This window comes from Mustela nigripes, chromosome 2 (assembly GCF_022355385.1).
Source record: "Mustela nigripes isolate SB6536 chromosome 2, MUSNIG.SB6536, whole genome shotgun sequence".
In the NCBI taxonomy this organism is placed as follows: Eukaryota; Metazoa; Chordata; class Mammalia; order Carnivora; family Mustelidae; genus Mustela; species Mustela nigripes.
The window spans coordinates 122,669,307-122,690,479 of NC_081558.1; the positions used below are offsets into that span (position 1 = coordinate 122,669,307).

Genomic DNA, 21,173 nt, shown 5'->3' on the forward strand with positions numbered 1-21,173 from the left:
CTTATAAAAACTACAAAGTAGTATTTGTTAGGTAATTCATAAAATAATTCCTTTGTGCAAAAATATAGAACGGGATTCTAGAAATAAACGATGGCTATATTTTGCTAAAAACGTTCAAAATTATTTGTTTCAACACATGGAAACCCAGGGAGGCATTTGTCAATCATACCTAAATCTGTATTAATATCACCCCACAGAAAGCTGTCAAAAACATTAAAACTTGTAAGGAAGAAAAATGTTTTAACTCAGAGAGCTTAGATTTCTATCTATACTCTCTAGTTATAGCTATTTATTTATCCTGTTAAGAAAAAAATCTTAACTAATTTAAGGAAATTTGAAGGAATATATAGTCCCTGCATAATAATGTGGAAATAATAAAGTGGAAAAAAATATGAAAAGTTCAGAGTTGGAAGAGACTCTAGAAAAGTCAGGGAAGTCACCAGCCTTTCAAAGAGTCATCAAACCTTCGAGCACTCTACCTGCAGCAAACTGAGCTCTCTGCCTACTTTCTGTGAGTATATATTCCACTGTCAATTTCAAAACAATTCGGACATTTATATTTGAAAATGTTATACCTAGACATAAAAGAGAATTTTCACAAATGAAACGCCATGGTGGTAATAGAGATAAGATTGACAGAAAGTACTCTGGGGGTGAAGGCAGGGAGACTGTGGAAAGAAGGGGGGCTAAACAAGGCTTTCTTTCCTTTACCCCACGATGCAGGAACTCTAGGATAGTCTGCTGAAAGACTGACTCCCTCAATTTCTGCTTATGTTAAGAGGATTGGAAAGACTAACTGTAGAATAGCAGGCTTACAGAAAACAGTTACTTATTTTAATCAAACCATGTAATCAGAAGGCCTGAGTAATGATTAACTTCCACTTTCTCTGTAAATCACTCAATCACTCAGCAGTGCAGGTAGCCTTAAATTCATTCTCTGCCAAGGGCACAGCAAACTTAATGTTTTTGTACTTAACATTTAATATTTTAAATATTTGCCTGGCCCTTGCTTCTGAGCTCATTTAAAAAGCTGCTAGGTTGCAACGGCTGATTGAAATGCCGAGACATTTTAAAGCTTTTACACTCAAACACATGTACCCACACCTCTCCTTAGTGGTATTTTTGTATCTATGATCCTATTTCTAATTAAGCACAATTAATTTTTCAGGACTGCATTATGACCCTGTCATTTTCATACACAGCATAAGAATCTATTTAAGCGAAAATAATCCACTGTAGTTTCAGTATTAAAAAAAGGAAAATGAAACTATTAAGTACTATAAAAATGCAGAGTAACAGATACAGGGTTAGCTATCTGAATTCCTGTTTCCTAAATCCTACACGTATCGCTATGGTCCTGGAAATGAAAAGGAAAGAGTAGAATGCCTTTGGGGAGGCCAGCCGCTCGTAATTTAGAATAATCACAAATGAACCGAATGTTCGAACACACAATTTCCCTCATCTCCACAACCCACTAACAACCTCCTCTGGAATAAATGATCCCCAACTCAAAATCTCACCCTAAATCATTTTAAATCCACTGCAAGTGGTTTTGTTTTTGTTTTTGTTGTTTTTTGTTTTTGTTTTTGTTTTTTTTCATTTCTACTCACAAAGCATCGTGCTGGACAGTCAGGAGACAGGGGAGAACGTTTTTAAATGCTGGGACTACCTCGTCTTCCCGGGGGAGTTTATTGCCCAATAACGCATTCTCTATGAGCTGCCCGTCGCGGGGGATCTAGGGAGTGACATCTCCACTTGAAGCACGCAGGTCTGAAAACCACTTCTCAGGAAATGCGGGGAAGAGCAACTTTCTTATCCCTGTCAAACTAAGAGGCGGAACCAGCCCCTAGACTAGCCGGAGGCCTGGGGAGAGCAGGAGGCTGAAGGCAGCTCCTCTGCGCTCCGCCAGGGCTCCTGGCGAGGGTTTTCTTCTGGAGGCGGCATTGTTCCTCCATCTGCTCAGCCTCCGTATTTCGCCAGCAAACCCTCCCCGCTCTTTCGTAATCTTTTCCTCATTTCTTTAGTACCTCTCGGCCGATTTCCCGGCTCTCGGTCTCTGTGGTCCCTGGGCACAGCTCTAGGCTGAAAAGCTGCAGTGACTGGGGCGCCGCTCTAAGGCGTTGGAGGCGACTGCACTGGTCCGCCCGAGCTCGGGAAGCGTGCGCGCCTCACACTCGCTTTCTCCCCTTTCTCCGCGCTGTCCGGCTCGGACGGGCTCTCCCGGCCTTTCCTCCCCCGACTACCGCTCGCTTTTCCTGCGGCGTCTCCTCACACCGGCTCCGCGCGTTGTCGGCCGCCGGGTCGTCGGCGCACTGACACGACGCCCCCCGCCCCGCCGGCCGGGACTCGGGATTGAAGGGTCAGGACGCCGCGGGGAGGCGGGGAGGCGGGGAGGAGGAGCGAGGAGAGTCGGGGCAGGTGGGGAGCGCGGGGGCCGGGGTAGGGGGGGGCGGGGGGCGGGCAGAGGCGGGGGAGAGAGCCCAAGAAGAGAGAAGATGCATCTGCTCCGAAAGCGCCAATGAAGAGAGGACAGAGGGGGCAGGAGTGGGGAAGAGCAGAAAACACCCACCAGCAGGGGTGGGCAAAACGGCCAATTTACAAACTGCCAGGGAGAGAGATGGGGCGCGCGGGGGGAAAGAGGCTGAAGGGAAAAATAAGGGCAAGTTTCCACCCCTCCCCAAAGGTCGAGTCTGAAAACGCGTCCCCTGAACAGAGAGTTAAACAGGGACGAGTCATGGTGTCAAGGGTGGATCTGAAAAGGAATTCAGTGTCGTGTAGTTTTCCCTGCGCTAGACTCCGCGCCATCGCGTTCAACTCCGGTAAAGGACCCTCCAAGTAAAATGAATGGGCTTAGTGCAAAAACGGAAGCTGAATTTCCTCCACCGCGGACTCCTCCTGAGGTATTGCTTTGTTTTCTGTTTCTGTTATTGTTTTTTAATGAAAACAAGCGTTTGGGAGGGTCCACGAACCCCAGTGCTAAAGATACCACCCAATTTATGAGAGTTCATCATTTTTTAATTGCTTTTATTTTCGTCAGAGGATAGAACTGAAGGGTGGGCACCACGAGATGCTTAAAACAGCTATCTAGGTAGCAGTATTTTTCGAAAAGACAAAATGGGTTTCCTAAAACAGCTAAAGGGGGTCTGGGAAACTCGGTTACTCGGCTGGGGAAAAGAGACGGAAGCATTTAAACTCTACCAGACGATTAAGCCTTCACCCCACCCCAACCCACCCCGCAGCCCCCCAACCCCTCAGAACTGGAAAGGGGTTACGCGTACAGAAGAGAGGGAGCAGGGCAGGGGAGGGGGTGGGGAGGAGGAGGGAGAGGCCGGGAGTAGGAAGTTCTCGGCAATCCCCGGGATTCAGACCAACGCCGGAGATCGGCGGACGCAGGAAGCTCCCTTACCTTTCTAAGCCCCGTTTGCACCTGATCTGCAACCATAAATACTTCGTGATGCTTAGTGTGCAGCCAAACGATGGCCGAATGTTAAACAATCCTTCACGCTCCCTCCCCTGGTTAAAAAACAGGCTCAAAAGAATGTTAATACTGTTCTCGTTATCCATCGGCTCCGAAACATTCCGCTTTGTCGGGAAGAGAGATGAAAACCAAGCGCTTGGACACGCATGTATGTATTTACATATTATGCGGTCGGTATATAAACATATAGACGTTTTCTGCATATAAATCCAAAAAGAAAAGCACCACAGATGCCTCTGAAGAGGGAGGGGACGGGGAAGAGAAAAACTTGGCAAGCCAAATACATCCAAAGATTTCTGTGATCAGGAGCCACCTGCTTCAATACGCAGAATTCCCGAGAAGATTTAGAGGGAGAAGAAAAAAAAAATTAATAAAATACCCCAAACACACACTTGCAACTGGAAGACGCCTAAGACGCGTGGAAATGGAGAGGATGAGAAGATCTCCTGAGGGTACAGATCCGCCAGCCAAGTGAGCAATCGCCTCCAAAAATCACAGGCGGGGAGGTGGCTGCAGATCGTCCCCTGCTCCGGTCCCCGCCGCCGCCGCCGCCGCCGCCGCTGCTACCTGTAGACACGCGCACACACACGCACACACACGCGCACACACACAGCACTACCCCCCCTCCTCCCCCCCCCCCCCGCTTCTCGGCGTTGCCGGGTGCAGGAGTCTGAATTAAGCTAGACCCATCTTTCAGACCCCGTCCTGCCCCCTCAGAGCCAGGACTCCCTCCCCCGCCACCCCTTCCTCTCCCGGTTTATTGCTCAGCATCCCCTCCCCTGCGCGCCCCCTCCCTCCCCCCCCCCCGCGCCCAAGCCGCGATCGCAGTGGGGTGGGCTTTCAGGGGTGCGGGTCCGGAGGTGGCAAACGTGAAGCCGGTGGCGGTCCCTCCCTTTACGAGTTCCGCCCTCCTCCTTTCCTCCTCCCCCAGCCACCGAGCCTTCTCCGCCCGCTGGCGCCGAAGGCGGCAGGAGGGGTTAAGGGCTCGGGGCGTCACGTGGGACGTTCACCAAACCACTCAGAGGAGCGTGTGAGTGAACCGCCCGGCCGCCGAGCCGCGAGGCCGCAGCGCGACGGGTGTCTCCGCTGCTAGCGTCATTATGCTCGTCTTCCCGGCTCTTCGCCTTGGTAACTGAGAGCGCGGAGTTAGGGGCGAGCCCGTAGCGTGCCTCTTTAGTTTTTGTTCCTTGGTAGAGCTGTTGCTACCAAACTCCCCCTTATTTTCTGTTTCCACCAGGCAGAGGCAGAGGAGGCTCCCGGCCGCCGCGTGGGTTGTAGCCCCGATTGTGGGATAATGTAGATGAAATGCCACTGCCGTTGGCCTCGTGCTCCTGGCTGTTCCCGCATCTTCTGCCACTGGATAGGTGATTTTTTAAAAATTCATCATAGCTCATCAGTGTTGGCTTTTGTGACGGGTGTGACTCAGTATACCACCTTGTTTACACCAACCACCTCCCACCAGCTACTCCATGTGAATTAGTAAAGGCTAGTGAGTTGGGGAACAGGGCCCTGACAACAGAAACAGTAAATTAATCGATGCTATTGTGTAATAATACAAACAACAACAACAATAAAACCCAGAAAATCCACCAGTGGGAAATCGCTAGAAGAAATCAGTGACGCTTAGTCTAGAAAAGTGGTGGGTTGTTTTTTTTTTTTTTCTTACTATATATCTTGCCTTACATTTCTTAATCTCATGTATGTTTTAATCTGTAAAATTTAGGTAGAAGAAAGGAACTTTAAAATAATCAACACTTAGAATGCGGTTGCCCAGAAGTGTCGCTCATTAATTAATTAATAACACTTAATAAGAAACCTAAGATTCCAGCATATGTGATCAAAATTTTTTATAAAGTAATCTTCCCTATGACACATCATTTTTTCTTAGAAGGAATTTAGTACCACATTTTTCTGACAGTTCTAGAATTCAGTCCATCTTGTCACTTTGTTTTTTTCTTATTTTAAAGTGACCTTTAGGTGATGTGTTGACAAATAGTAGATTTCAGTATTGCTCCTAGGAAAGTGAAATTTCATTCAACTAAAACACACGTCTGGTTCTTGGTGAAAGATCTACCTTGCGCAAGTTTGGCTAAATCCTAATTCCTGTAGAAGTTCTCTGAAATTTCTAAAATTCACCAGAATTTTCTAAGAAAAATGAGAACTGAGGATCTATTTCAGTATCAATAAAAGTGCCTAATTAAATCTTTCCAACTTTCATGAGACTGTACAGTTGGGTTAGCCTGGTACAGGGCATCATTATAAAAACTGCAAAATCAAACATTTTTAAAAGAATTGAAGATAATGTGATAAAACTGTTTATTGTAATTTACAGATACAAAGTTTTGTATACTTTCTTATATCCCAAGGCTGTGGGAATCACTTTCTAATTGCGTCACTTGAGGTTGCTATCAGAACCCTAAAGGTAATTATGACTGAATATTTTTTCATTTCTAATATTTGATACTTATAGTATGAGATTAATTTTAAATAGGTTCTATTGTATTTTTTCATTGTTCTTTTCACATCTACACCTTATCAGCTGAGCACTATTATCTCATTTTTATGAGTTAGTCTTACAAAAGAGCTAAGAATTTTTAAAAAATAGAATTGCCTTACAAATAGCATTTATCACAATCTGTAAATACGGCAAATGAGCCACACTCCTTTTGCCCATTTTTCCCCACTTTCCCAAACTAACCCTCTGAGGGAAATAAACCCATCCTACACCATCTGATGTCCAAAACAATGAAAGCAAGAAGTTTTGTTTTTTATGTTTTGTTTTGTTTTTTGTTGGAATCCAGTTAAGACACGGGACTCTGGAAACAAACTGCCTGAGTTTAAATGAATCCTGGATCTTCCCTGACTTTGTTATTGCCTGGCTCATATTACTTAATCTCCCTAAACCTCAAATTCTGCTTCTGCAAACTGGAGATAATAACAGTACCTACTCTGTAGGAATGTTGTAAAGATTATCCAAAATAATGCATGTAAAGCGCTTGGCACATGAGTAAGTTACTTTTCAGTGTTCATTCTATTTTTGGTATCTATGTGATGTTTTTCCTCTTCTGATTCAAACATCAGTACATGTAGTGATATTTGGGCTTAGCATTAAAAACTGATCATGAAATTTAGTTCATAGCATGGAAGTCATTAGTGATTACAGAGTAATTGCTAGACCCTCCCTGCCTTCTCTTTTTCTTGTATCTGTGTTCTGTTAACTAATTTCAGTATAGAGGATCACAAAAATGCCAATAACAAGCTAGAAAAGAAAACATTAAACACATGAATAGGGGATGAAGGCATCAATAGAACTGTAAGAAATTGAATTCAATTCACATTGCCAATCATGTGATCTTCTAGATTGTGACATTAACTGTGCTGGAGGTTGCTGCCTTAAACTGGCCAGATACTGTTTGGAATAAATATTGGAACTTTCTGTAAGGTCAAATACAAGTAAAAACTTTGTGGAATTAGCCCAAATGAATCTTCTCATTTGTAGACTGGGAAGGAGATCTTAATATAGCACATAACATATTAGCATTTTCTGAAAATATTGGCTCAAAAAGCCAATGTATTGAGTAGGAGTGGGGTAAAATATCACTAGAGGAATAGTGAAATCAGCTTTATAAGTATATTTTTATGACCTAATTGTTATGATGGTAAAATTTCCTTTTCCAGAAATAAAAATGAAAATATTGGAAAAGGAAGTTAGGCTTGAAGGCAATTATTATAGTGTATTTTCAGATACCTCAATGCAATAGTATATAAACTAAGTTTGCTTTCAGTCCAGAAATTCATTAAGTGGGAAGATCTTTTCCCCAGTAATTATATATATAAAGAAAATTAAATGGCATGTTCTCCTAAAGTTTAAAAAAAAAAAAAAAGTATTACTCATTCTTTGGAAAATCCCAAATACTCATAGCAGGAGATGAGCACCTTTTTCTTTTTCTTTCCCAAAAGATTTCAGAAGGGAAAGTATTAATAAAATATCATGCTTGGATGAAATTTTACTGCAGCTTTCCTCCTAAACCATATTTATTTTACTTAAAATGGGTTAAAAATAAATAATATACCGTGAAAGATTTTATAGGGGCAGTGGAAGTTCATATTTCAGCTCCAAAAGAAATAAAAAGTAGAGCTGAATAATCTATCAATTTATAGCATTTGCCAAATATACCACTTGCACACTTTCCTGGAAGTTTTTTGTTATAATCTAGACAAAAGATATAGATGTTACTAATACAGAAAAAAACAGATCCTAACTTCCAGGAGTACCGGCATAGCCTGGTTGTATATAGTATCTATATGGCCACAATCCATCTGGTCTCCAACTCTGGTCTGTCCACAAAGCAACTCTCCTTCTGATGTAGTTTGTACAGCATGGTCAAATTCATCTTTTTTTAATCTAGCCTTTACCAAATCAAACCACTTTTTTAAAATCCTTAATGAATATGTAATTCTATCATGTGAAATACAAACTTCTTATCTCAAAATCCAAAGTTAACATATTCTCAGTTCCACTCATCTTTATTCAGCTTTCTCTCCCATCGCTTCTCTACCTAATCTCTATTTTTCCCCTATAAGATATAACTCCCTGGTCTCCAAGCTCAGATTTTCAACATTTATTCTCTTGGGCTATCCAAATCACCCACACTACCTACTGAAAACTTTCAAAAATACTACCTCAAAGGGTCTCTCAACCAGAAATTATTTTCCCTTACTCTAAATATAAGTAATGTGTGCCTTCCATAATGCAATTGCACAGTCTATCTGTGTCACCATTATTCCTAAATCTTTTGTTTGTCCTATCTTGTTTACAGGGTACCAATCTCTCACTCCAGGACCTTTGCACTTTCTCTGTCCTGGACTCTCTTCCTCCTGATGGCTATATGACTTCTTCTTTCCTATAGATCTCTGTTCAGATGTCACTTTTGAAAGATGACTTTGCTATTATCAAAAATACCATTCTCCTCCTCATTTACTCTGTCTCCTTAACTTCTTATATTTGCTTTAGTGTACTTATTATAACCTAATTATACTTATTTGTTTTTTACTTCTTCACATCATGTAAATGTCCTGAAATCATAGACTTAGTCTCTTTTGTGTACTGTTCTGTGCCTGATGCATTATAGTGCTCTATACATAGTTAAACAAATGAATAAATGAATGAATGTGGTCAGTTTGATTCACTGATAGCAATTTTGGAGGTATGATTACTATCTCTAACTGCAGCCAACATTTGAACATAAAGATTTAAGAATTTGCTCAGATGTTCTTGAAAGACATTTCTTAAAAATATATGTCTTACTTAAAATACATTAAAGCTTTAATTACAGGACACAGGCCCCACTTTTTTGAGATAATGTTTAGAATGGGCATATATTAGCCCCAAATGTGTTCATAAAGCAGTGATACTCTACCATACTTCCAAAAATAGGCTGTTCATTTAAGAGCCAATGACACTTTATTATGTATGACTCAAATTATGCATTTGCTCATTTACCAGATTTTAACCATTTTAAACGCAGTATCTAGGTAATGTTCTTTTTCAGAGGTTCTAAAATTCTTTTTTGGTAACTATTTAAACATTTGAAATTTATAGGAGCAGTTATGAAAACCTAAAATAGACATTTATAATATACCATGTATTTAGTTCTTAAGTCAAGCTTGCTTTGTTATTATTGAGTAAATGAATTCTTACTCACCCATCCTTTGAGTGTTTCTCTCTACCTATTACCTTATTATTGAAGGGATTAAAAGAATTATAGACATGGTCCTTCTCCATCTGTGCAGTATCTGTGAGATAGGGTCATACCTAAACAATATCGTGACTTTCTGTACAATACCAAAAGGCTTTCCAGAGAAGGACATTCCCAGCAGAGGAACAAGTATAAAGGCATGAGCTCACTTGAGTGCAAAATATATTATTAAAGGCAAGCATCTCTGTTTAGCTAGAGCATGGGAGGTCTATAGAGGAGTAGCAAGAAATGAGCTTGTGTGTAAGCAGGGTCAGATAATGAGGGGGTTTGTGTTTCAGGCGATGAAGTTTTGATCTGACCCTTAGGAAGGGCCATCAGTGTTGTGTAATGACATCTGCCATTTTAAAAAGTCTGTCTATAGCAGCATGGGTCGTGCTTTGAGAAGCAGAGGTAAAACCAAAGTCAGGGAAGTCAGTTACAAAATTATTGCAATAGTATGCAAAAGAGATGGGGGTATCTCAACTATGTAGCAACAACAAAAAACAACAAAAAGAAATTAAGAGTTGTGCATTCATACAAGAAAAACTTAGAAACTGATTGGCTATGGAATGTTACAGAAAGTTTAATTTTTTTTTTTAATCTGGAGCAACTAGGTAAGTGATACTGCCAGTTATACCAACTATATGAAATATGGATTTTTTTCATATACTTACTTCAAGATGGAAAATCTAAAACTCAGTGTAAAATTACTAAATTCAAGGTAAAACAGTTTGAACTTGAAACTATGGAACCAGAGGATTCCAAATCCAATTAACTTACCACCATTGCACACTATACTCTTGAACTTAAAAGGAATGAACAGGTATGAGAATATGACTTTCAAATATTCAAGTTTGTATTTAATATGAGTTCAGGAAATAAACTATTTGAGCTGGAGATTACTGATAACTATCTAAAATTTAGGTATTCTGTAATGTTAATTTAAAAAGGAGTATGTTTGATGTCAAGAACTGTGTAAAACGTCAATAAACATACAGGGGAGAGGGAAAGAATAAGAAAGGGAGAGAAAAGGAGAGAGAAAGAGAGAAACAATCCAAGCTACAGCAAGAAAAACTCAATTGAGGATTGAATTTCTACTTAAGATCAATTTGACTAAATATGTGGAGGAAAGGATAAAGAACTAAGAGCTTGAATAAATTCATCTTCTAAATAAACACTGGTATTTTTTTTTTTAATATGAAGGATTGGTTTCTGGAAATGGCCGAATAAAATCTAATTAGACTAGCCTTCCTGAAGACAACAACTATAAAAGTCAAAGATTTTTTTGAACTCTGGACATAACGCACACACACACACACACACAGAGAGAGACACACAAACACACACAAAACTACAAAAAGGCATTTTAAAGCAAACAGAAGTATGCATATTCTTTTAGGTAATCCACACACACAAGAGAAATTGTACAAAGAGAATTCTCATTTTTGCAGATACTAGCCTGGGGTCAGGAGGAGTCAGTGTGGTGGAAAACCAGTGATTCCTTGCTTTGGGGAATCTGAAGACTGAATCCAGAGGAAACTGAGAAAGAGGGAAAATCTCAGGGAAGATAAAATAGACATACAGAAGATGCTCAGATTCTGTCTGCTCACATCTTTGGTTGACCCTTGAACCACATCTGTGTGCAACAGATTGATAGTAGCTCAAAGGACTTATTTCAATTAGTATTGGAGTCATTGACCAAATTAGATAGTTACTGCTAAAATAAAATAATTAATACTCTTTGGAAGAAAAACAATAGAACTCAGAGTTCCCATAACTTAATATTCATGACATTCAAGATGTAACCCAAAATTATCTGACATACAAAAATTCAGGAAAATAGAATATGCTCTTAAGAAAAAAAGAAAACCAGCTGAAACCTAACCCTAGGTTCTTTATTTATTTATTTAAAGATTTTATTTATTTATATGACAGATAGAGATCACAAGTAGGCAGAGAGAAAGGCACAGACAGAGAGGGAGGAAGCAGGCTCCCCGCTGAGCAGAGAGCCTGACGTGGAGCTCAATCCCAGGACCCTGAGATCATGACTTGAGCGGAAGGTAGAGGCTTAACCCACTGAGCCACCCAGGCACCCCAACCCTAGATTATTTAAATGTTAGAATGAGCCAACCAAGATTTAAAACAGCCATTAAAACTGTCCTTTTTGAAGTAAAAGAATATATACTTGCAGCAAATTTTAAAAATAAGAAATTTAAGCAGAGGAATATATATATGATAAAAAGAATGAAAAGGACATTCTAGAACTGAAAAATACTATGTATGAAAAAAAATCAGGACACCTAGTTGCCTCAGTTAAGTATCTGCTTTCACCTCAGGTTATGATTCCAGGGACCTAGGATCAAGCCCCACATAGGACTCCCTGTTCAGTGAAGGGCCTGCTTCTCTCTCTCCCTCTGCTGCCCCCCTACTTGTGAGCTCTCTCCCTGTCAAATAAATAAATAAAATCTTTTTAAAAAAATTCACTGGTTGAGCTTAACAGTGAAATGATGGAAATGATTAAAGAAAGAGTCAAGGAACTTGAAGATAGAACAATACACATCATCCAATGAAAAGAACAGAGAAAATTTAAAGAAAATAAACAGTATAAAGCAATCTCAAAAGGAGAACAAAAAATATTTGAGTAATGAATAGTAGTTGGAATTTTATTTATTGCCAGTGGTATGCAAAATGGTGCACCCACTTTAGAAAAGAGTTCAGATTCTTAAATGATAAACATATACTTACCATAGGAACCAGCAATGCTACTCCTAAGCATTTACCACAAGAAATGAAGGCATAGGTCTACACAAAGATTTGAATGCAAATGTTCAAAGCAACATTATTTCATAATGGCCTCAAACTGGAAACACACTAAATGTTCATTAACTGTTGAATGAACAAAGTGTATTGCACCCATATTTTGAGATACTAAACAGCAATAAAAAAGACTACAGTATTAAAAAACACACTATCGGGGTACCTGGATGGCTCAGTTGGTAGAATGGCCAACTCTTGATTTTGGCTCAGGCCATAATCTCAGAGTCCTGGTATCAAAGCCGGGGTCTGTCTCTATGCTCCATGGGGAGTCTACTTGAGATTCTCTCTCTTCCTCTCCCACTGCCCTTCTCCCTAGAGCACACTTGCACACTCGAACTCTCACTTGCTGTCTCTCTACTAAGTGAAAGAAGTCCAACACAAAAGACTGCTTTCTTTATGATTTTACTGATAAGAAATTCTAGAAAATCATAGACTAGAAGAGGAAATGATACAGGTTAGGAAATCTTTCTGGGTCATCAGGTCAAACCTTACATGGTAACAATTGGAATGGAAAAGTAAGGATACATCTGAAATAGTTAAAAGGAAGAAAGTAATTATTTGGGATATTATTTCCTAATAAAAGAAGAAAATAAAAAATGCTGCACATGAATGTAAAAATAAGATATGAAAGCATCTACCCAGAATACTTTTATCAGCGTTTACTTGTTGAGACAGAGTGAGAAATTACACGCTTTATTTTCCATACCATATAGCTACCCCACACTGAACAATTTATTTCTGCCAGTCTCCATTTGTTATCTTTCTTAATCCTCACAACTAAATTATGAGGTGGGTTTACTAACCTCATTTTATAGATAAGGAAACCGAAGCCCATGTTTAAGTCAATTGTTCAAGATCATACAACTAAAACACAGTAAAGCCAGATTCAAATTATAGTCTGACACAAAATCCCTCCCCCCTTTTTTGGGCCTTAGACTCTATTGAGAGAATAAATTCTCAGTATCATCACACACTGTAATGAAATCAAGAAAAAAGCAGACCGAGAAAGGACCATTGAATCTAGTAACATTTTTGCAGGGAGCAGTTTGTGTAGAGAAAAGGGAAAGGAAGACCTCGGGAGTTAAGAAGACTAATCAGAGAATGGATAAATAGAGAGAGGGTGTAACTTCAACACCCAGTACATTTATCAAGACCTTCAGTGTTCTTTCATCTCTATGGTAAAAGCACTGACTACCTTTCAACATAATCCACTCTCTTTACAATGACACTGACAGAAACTCAGCTCAAGCCCAATTAACTAAAACAAGCAAATTCCTGAAAAGCAAAAACACAGTTTATTGGTTAAGTGGTTTATGTAACTGAGAAGTTTATGAGTGTATTTAGAGGCTTAACTGAGGTCATTAAGTTTTTCTCTTACTTTTTCTTCCTTCTTTGGTTTGCCTCAGTTTTATTTTCAGGCAGCCCGTCTTCACTCTTGGGACAAGATACAACACCAGATACGCCCTTTCAACCTGGCATCTTCAGGGAAAATTACTCTGTTAACTCCAGAAGAAATTTTTTGAAGGGCTTCAAATGGTTTTGCTTGGATGATTTATTCCTTTCTGTCACTGACAATAGTGCTAATTGGCTTAATCAAGCCCAGAACACATGATTTACTTCTGTACCAGGTAAGAGAATCCACCAAGATTTACAAATACAGTAGAGGCTGATGTAGGAAGAACCTAGGATGGTTGCCAGAAGAAGACAAGTGAAAAACCTTTCTGGGCAAACATACTTTATAGCGATAATGATAGTTTGCCACATGCCGCTTTCAGTTTTTCTCCTGTTAGGTCCTTTCCAGTTCCTTCTATCTAGCAAAAGTGGATTAGATATTCCAAAACCACATTTCATGCTTCCCAATCTCTGAGTCTTTTGTTCAGTTTTTTATGCTACTTTGAGTTCCTCCCCTAAACCTGCCTGATTAAATATAAATTCTAGACACTAATGCATTGCATATATTAGGTGCTTAATGAATGTTCATTGTAGGGAATTGTCTAAGTAATTCATTAGACATTCAGGAGACCAGAAGACACACAGGGCAGAGTCACTAACCTCAAAGAGCTTTTGATTAGAAGGTTAGAGAAAACACACATACCAATAACCACAGTCTGAAACAAAACAATGCTCTGAATGCAAAGAACAAAGGAAATTCGAGAGGGAAAGGATGAAGCACATCTGAGAGAAGGGGAATAGAGTTCAGAAAAGGCTGTGCTTAAATGAAGGTATTTGAGTTGGCTCTTAAAAGCGATTAAAATGCAGTGCATATTTGTTTTGAATTGAATAGTTGAACAAATGAATGAGCTGATGTAAATGAAGAGACATAAAGCATGTAAATTTTAGATCATCTAAAAAAAGAAAGATTAGGCTTAAATCTTAAAAGTAGTGAAGTCAAGAAATCTTTCCTTCCTTTTTCTTTTCTTTTCTTCTCTTTTCTTTCTTTCCTTCCTTCTCCCCCTCTCTCCCTCCTTCCTTCCCTAATTTAATAAGGAATTGAACATGTTTGAAGAGAAATATGAAGTGGGATATATTAAATTCATTAAGAAAAAAATTAGATGTAAGATTTTGGTCTAGAAAAGTCGAGAGAATGAGATACAGAAAATAAGTAGAGTTTTAAAGACAAATCTTTTAAGAAAAAAAAAAAAGATCTTAAAAAGGCTTAGAAAACCAAAACAAGAGATTTTATAGGAAAATACCTTTCTTTAAGTGATGGGTTTAAATGTAAAGTGGCAAACATTAGTTCAGAGTGGATTTTCCTGTTTATAATTGTGGTTTGTTTTAAATCTGTTCAATTGTAATTTATGGACTACATTAAAGTAACTAAATACTTCTTCATACAATATCTAGTGCCTATTTCTTAATAATCTACTTCAGCCGAAAGTTTAAAAGTGTTCTTCCAGTCATTTATATATAAATAGAGGTGTTAAGTGTCCCTTACAGTATTAGGAAATCAATATAAATATTTAATGTAAAGGGAAAAAGAGATGATTTAATAAGTATCTTAGGATTCAAGTTGAAGATAATTGCCCTTTCACATTTCTTTCTCATTTTCTCTGTTTCAGAGAAATAAAAGTACTATATTCGATACCTAAAATAATAATTGCAATTTTTAAATTCATGAAGCAGATTGCAAGCCTGAAGTAGCAGGTTCATATTTATTCTAATGCTCTCACAATGGAAAATGCATTAGAAGAACGTGATATTTGTGATGTAATTATGAAAAGGAATCTTTTAGGTTTTACCTTACCATATACATATATGCTAGGACTTCTGTTTATTTATGTAACAGCCACTTCGAGCTAACGACAACATTTGGATCACTAGAGGGTGTTAGATATTTGCCCCTACAGATTCGGGGAGTTAATGTAAAGCCTAGGATTCCCTGATAGAAATTTTCTCTTATAAAGATTGCGTGTGCGGGGAGGAACCAGGTAAAATGTAACTCTGAAGTTGTTAGGCTTGATGACTAATGTGCACCGAAGGGTCATTTCATTACTCTAGGTCACACCTCATCTTTGCAGAAGCCAGGGGGATCTCTTCCCTCCTTCAGTTTGCTAAGAATTACAAATATGGCCCTCTCCATCTCTATACATTTCTAGTAAAATGCAGTGTACAGAGGAGGAGGGAATGTGGAAACAATGCACGCCCGCCCATGAATTAAGTTAAGCCTCTATTTCTCAGCTCATCTTCTATTCAACACCTTCAAACACCCTGCCTGGTAGCCAGACTTGGTGATTTGCATACTTTGCACCTTACAGGTCTGACTTCCTTCTGTTTTCTCCTCCTGGAGCATTCCCTTACCATGCACTTCCTTCCCTTGATCATTTCCCACCCAGTACTCTCAAGACAAAATGTGTGAAGTTCAGCTCAAATATCCCCTCTTCCATGAATCCTCCTCCCTTTTCCCCCATGATGAAAGTAACTCTTTTCTTCTGAACTTCTCTGTCACTGTATCTGTAATACCGTCATTGCAGGCATCACTAACTGATTCATAGTGAGTTTTATGAGTTTCTCATCTACCCTATTGGAAAAGTTATTTGCAAATTTTTTTTCTTTCTAAAAAATTTGGTGCATGGGTTGTCTTGCACATATAAATACTTCATAAACATTTTTGAACACATAAATGCATGAAAATGAATAATAAGTAATATAATAAATATAGAAAATTAAATGTATTAGAACCAAGATGATGGTAGTATATACTAGGGTAGTGGCAAGTGGAAATGGATGTCAGAGGAAAATTGTGAAAACTATTCAGGAGATAGAATTGATAAGGCATGGAGAAAAAGGTGAAGAAGAGGGAGAATTCAATATTACTTCCAGATTTCTTGCTTGAGGAAATGAGCAGCTCATTGTACCATTAACTAAAATAGGTAATTCTGAAGAAAACCCCGTATCAGTGGAGGAAAATAATTCATCCTATTTGGACATGTCAAATTCTAAGTGCCTGTGAAATCCAAGTGGGGCGGGGGGCCAGGGAACAGCTAGGGATTGATTATGGATCTGAAGTCCAAGAGACAGTGTGGATATATATTTTGGAATTGTCAGCACATGCATGGTGATCGAGCTGTACCAGTGACTGGGAGAGATCACTAGAGACAGTTTGTAAAAAGGAAAGAGAAAGGGCCCTAGAATAGGAGAACAACTGCTGCATTTTAGAGTGCAGGTGAGAGAGGATTCTGGAGACTGGGTAGTGAGTGGTTGAGGGGCAGAGAGATGAGAAGCATCAGATTGAGGAGAGGGATCAAAATGAGGACTGGACAGGGTCCCGTCAGGACATTGATTTCTTCAGTGGAAATGGTTACTGTGGAATAATCCTAGCAAAAACCAGACGGAAATGTGTTTAATAGAAAGAGGAGAGAAAATGAAATAAATATGGAAAATTCATTCAAGAAGTTTGACTCTAAAGAGGAGGATAGAGATAGATTTGTACCTGAAGAGGGAAATTGGGTCAGAGGAGGGGCTTTTGTTTTTTGCTTTTATCATTGGAGATACTATTTTGAAAAGTCAATGGAAAGAAGCTAGTAGAGATAGTCCGGTTTATGATAACAGAGATTAACATGGTTCTGAAGGAAGGCAGAGGGCCTGCAAGTAAAACTAAAAGAAAGAATACCACCTTTCTAACTAAGAGATACCTGCAGATACAGGTAAACTCATAGATTTCCTGGGAAGTTCAAAGAGCTTCTGCCTGATGGTTTTTATTTGTTCTGTGATGCAAGATTCAAAAACATGTATAAATTGTTTGTGTAAGTGTATATTATAGAGCAGTACTGAAGGTTAGAAAGGACCAAGGACCAAAAAATTAATATTTTAAATAGCATAAATATTCTTATTTAATGGTCATTAAAACTAAACATAATATTATAAATAAGCATATTATAATTCCGTGTGTGTGTGTGTGTGTGTGTGTGTGTCTGAATAGACTTGACTATTTTATGAAATTAGGGTTTGTAAGGCTAGCATGTAAAGAACCTAGTGCACAATGTTTGCTATCAAGATGGCTGAGATAAATAAATTAAAGTACAAGGCAAAAAAAATACAAGGATTCTGGTATGGTCTTCACATTAATCCTATGAAATAAGTACTATTAACTACCACCACTACATCTCTGAAGAGACTGAGGTACTGAGTTTAAAGAACTTGAAAAAGATTTGAAAAGTCATAAACTACCACAGAATTAGTAATTGCTGGAGTTGGGATCTTTATTTATCTCTATCTGTAAATATATATTCATTACCTTTGTGGTAAAATCTCCTGCATTATTTACTATGTACCATTATCCGACTTGTATTACTGGCCCAAGTATTTATTTATGTTGTTAACCATACACTATTTGCTATGTACAATTATCCAAGTTGTGTTACTAAATTGAAATAAAATTGATCTTATCTTGATTTCTGGTCAAAATGGCACTATGGGTTCAATGTTTAAGGGCTTCCCCCTGCATCAAATTTATATCAATAACAAAATATATTTTCTAGTATATTAAACATATATTTTTTAAATGTTAAGAAATTGGCATTTGAATCATAAAGCAGATTGCCCTTCTAAGTATGAATGGGCTTCATCAAATTCAGTCAAAGCTTGAATACAATAAAAAGTCAGCATAAGAGAGAATAACCCTTCTTTACCTGACTGTCCCTGAGATGGGACACTAGACTTCTCCTTCCTGCAGATTCTGATTTGGACTGGAACTTACACTATCAGCCTTTCTACTTTTAGGCCTTCAAAGTCAGATTGAAACCATACCACTGGGTCTCTGGGGTCTTCAGCAAACCTTAGGAGTCCTCAACATCCATAATCCCATGAGCCAATTCCTTATAATAAATCCATAGATATACATATACACAGAGAGAGAAACAACTATTGTTTCTGTTTCCCTGGAGAACACTAATATAGTAATAATACTCAAAGACATGATAAATATCTCCACAAGTTCAAAATAGAAGAGAAACACACTGTGGTAGGAAGGGTTAAGGCCAAGGCTGCTGGCTTTTTGGTCTGAAAGAACTCAGGAAGCCATGAGGAAGTCAACTGCAAACAAGAGGGACTAAAAGCATTACACATACAGCCAAGGACCAAAGCCATGTTGTGTTGTGACATTAGAGATTAGGACTGATAAAAAAAAGGTGACCCCTACCTACGTTTGCTTCTGTCATTAGGGTGAGAGGCAGCTGTGCCACCTGGATGTGGGTCAAGCCATTCCTTGGCTTGGAAATGAGATCTGCAACATTGCTATATGTACAGGAAGAGCTCCATTTTAGAAAAATAAGATCTTGTTCTGGACTTAGGACCCAGGGATAAAGAGACCAATAAAATCATTTGAGAGAGGCAATGGTCTCAGACAGACAGATAGACATAGACACACATACACACACAGAGAAATCAACTACTCCCAAAAGGCTGCAAATTAGTATTCCAAAAAAAAAAGAAAATCGAACTGTTACTGAGAAAATCGATTAACAAAAATTATAATCTAAGAAACAAATACACTCACAGTAAATTGAAAATAGCACAGCAATCTAAAAATTGCTTTAACCTGAGTATATTTAATGTTGTCAAGGAGATAGACATAATAATAATGCCATAAAAATTAAAGAGTAGGAATCAAAAACAATCAGGTATAAATGAAGAACAAAAACATATGAGAAGTAAGTAGCCCTGGAAGAAAACTATAACTACTAAAAATAACTGAAAAATAAAAAATGCCAGACTGGGTAAATTCAGAGGCAGTATCGAAGACTTCACCTAAAACATAGAAGAGAAAAAGCAAGATAGCAAATATTAAATATTGAGAAAAGTGATAGAGCCTTGTGCTTCTGCCTAGGACATGGAGATATGGAGAGTGTTATTCCTATCCCAAGAACAAGAAAATGCCTGGTAAACTGCAAAATCATAACTTGTCTTGAACCCATCAGACAGCTAAGTTCTCAGGGCAAAAAAGCAGCATGAACTCAAAGGAAAGTCAGGTTTCTCCACACAGAGACAGGACTTGAACACGCTTTTACCTGTGATCAAGAGTGTGAGGAGATATAGAGGTGGATACCAGGTGAACACAAACAGGTGAGAAGAATTCAAACAAAATGTTCATAAATGGGGATGCCTGGGTGTCTCAGTCATTAAGCATCTGTCTTTGGCTCAGGTCATAATCCCAGGGTTCTGGGATTGAGTCCCACACTGGTCTCCCTGCTCCGCAGGTAGCCTGCTTTTGCCTCTGCCTGCTGCTCTCCCTACTTGTGCTCTCTCTCCTTTCTCTCTCTGACAAATAAATAAAATCTTTAAAAATGTACAAAAGTTGCTAAAGGCAATCTGTAAAGAATAAAATGTTTAAAAATATTCATAAATTGCTAAAGGCAACCTGTAAGAGAATCTAGGGCCATAGACACAAAGGGAATTTGCACCCACTTACAAGTCTTTTCTTTCCAGACTTCCAACAGAGGCTAATGAGAAAGATCCCTGGCAGGGTTGGTGACTACAGAAAGCTTTCCCTCAGTGGTGCAGGCCTGGAGGAAGGAAGAGGTCTTGCAGGAAAAGCTGGAAACCCTACCTAGACCACAGATCCTAAAGAACAAACGCCGCCATCAGTCACTGAAGGAAAGGCAGCAAACTGTCACCCCCAGTGCACAGCTGAGGAAGACCCACTGCAGCTGGAGATGGATGGGAGGAAAAAAAAACCCTCTACACTGCAGATGATGCCAGATATAAGTCTGACACCATACTGGCATTTCTTCCCCTCTAATGTCATATTGTAGATCTTTTGCTCTTTTTAAAAATAATTTAATAATGCATAAAGCTGAATTACTTCCTGGGCAATGTAATTTAAGTTTAGCTCTCAAGTAAAGGGCCATATCTTGCCAAGTGATGTTGTTCTTATAGACAATCACCTTCTTCACAGTTGCTGTATAACCCCTTGGGCTTTTACTGTCATTATTTTTAAAAGTATCAATAATTTTAATGTCAATGGCACAATGACCATCTACCTCATTATCAGTCTGCATACTTACCTGAATTTATGTGTTCTGTGATGAATATGAAAATAAAATATTCCTCATTATTTCAAACATTTGCTAGGGCGTTTTGAGAAAAGTATATTCTTGAACCATCAAAGCCTTCCTTAATCACTCTCTGAAGAAGATGTTGTACTACTGCTGATATAACACTGGGCCACACTTTTCTTCAGAATCTCCTTAAATCCAACTCAGAGTAGAACTCCAGTCATACGTGATTGCCTTCCCATGTCTTCCCCCTGTTGAGAAGTGGTTGGGAATGTTTGCAGGTCTCTCCTGATGAAACTTTTATTTTAGCCTCATCACTCAAATGGATCATGATATACAAACTGATGGATTGTTTAGGGGTTAAATGAAATAATGAGGTAAGAATTCAGGATTGAATAATACCCTACTACCACCCATAAAATATTTTATTTCAAGACCATTTTTATCTAACTTCAATGCCCTCAATAACTTGTTCATAGTATTGAGCAACAAGGATTACACTTGAAGATTAAGGAGCTCAAGAGCCAAATATTTTCCTGGTGTAGCCATAAGGAGAATTCACCATAAAAACAAACGAACAACCAAAAAAACAAAACAAAACAAAACAAAAAAACCTGTGAAACCTAAACCAAACCACTCATAACCAAA

At 38.8% G+C, this 21,173-nt stretch overlaps 1 protein-coding gene and 1 long non-coding RNA gene across 8 annotated transcripts in view; one reads left to right on the forward strand and one right to left on the reverse strand.

The window, feature by feature from the left end:
- NLGN1 (neuroligin 1) overlaps nucleotides 1–4,085 on the reverse strand; it is an 836,831-nt gene extending 832,746 nt beyond the window's left edge. For 4 of the 6 annotated variants that reach the window (XM_059391529.1, XM_059391528.1, XM_059391527.1 and 1 more), the window contains exon 1: nucleotides 2,028–2,361. The gene's annotated coding sequence lies outside the window, so the exon portion shown is untranslated. Of the gene's footprint in view, nucleotides 1–2,027; nucleotides 2,362–3,406 lie in introns of those variants that run through there. The other 2 variants (XM_059391526.1, XM_059391524.1) reach the window with 2 other exon arrangements.
- LOC132012043 (uncharacterized) lies at nucleotides 2,526–20,379 on the forward strand. 2 transcript variants are annotated; one of them, XR_009402509.1, is made up of 5 exons: nucleotides 2,526–2,900; nucleotides 4,716–4,842; nucleotides 5,811–5,900; nucleotides 13,440–13,661; nucleotides 19,957–20,379. It is a non-coding gene; the product is annotated as an uncharacterized LOC132012043 (long non-coding RNA). The 2 variants fall into 2 exon arrangements; XR_009402508.1 differs by lacking the exon at nucleotides 5,811–5,900.
- The last annotated feature ends 794 nt before the right edge of the window (nucleotides 20,380–21,173 follow it).